This window comes from Sciurus carolinensis, unplaced genomic scaffold, assembly GCF_902686445.1.
Source record: "Sciurus carolinensis unplaced genomic scaffold, mSciCar1.2, whole genome shotgun sequence".
Classification (NCBI taxonomy): domain Eukaryota; kingdom Metazoa; phylum Chordata; class Mammalia; order Rodentia; family Sciuridae; genus Sciurus; species Sciurus carolinensis.
Genome location: NW_025920141.1, coordinates 1,100,609 through 1,101,255, shown reverse-complemented (window position 1 = coordinate 1,101,255; position 647 = coordinate 1,100,609).

Sequence of the window (647 nt, the reverse complement as noted above, 5' to 3'; positions counted from 1 at the left end):
GATGCCCATGCACCAGATAAGTAGTTATTACACAGTACTGTTTAGGGAATAATAGCAAGGGGAAAATTCTATATATGTGTTCAATATCTACACATTATTCTTTCTCAATATTTTTGATTTGAGGTTAGTTAAATCTGTGGATGAGGACTGCAGATAAAGAAGGTTAACTCTATATTATATAAACCACAGCATGTTGTACAAATGGGACTTTTTGTATTTAATTCAAATAAAAGCCTCTGTTCCTAATGGCTCTGCTATGACCCTCAGGGCAAGTTCCTTGCTACTGGTGTGATAATAACTGTGTTTCCAAGGTCCTCTCAGCAATGCCTCATTTGATGCAGTTGTAAATAGTTTACCATTTGTTTCACTAGTCAATTAGCAGATGAAGTCCTCCTACATGGAGCAGGATTCTATCAGGATCCAGCTAGTTCCCACCACAGTCTGTAGGTTCTTGGCGGAACCTTAAAAACCAGAAGGCCATTTTAGCTTCTTCAATTATAACTAGAAAATGTGCCCCCACAGTTGAGGGGCACCCACAGCTGGGGTCATCACACTCTGCTTAGAGGGAATACCTGACAGAGAATGATGCTTCAGACCTTCTGCATGAAGGATGCTCCCCTTACTGTGAACCCCAGGATCCACAGAGA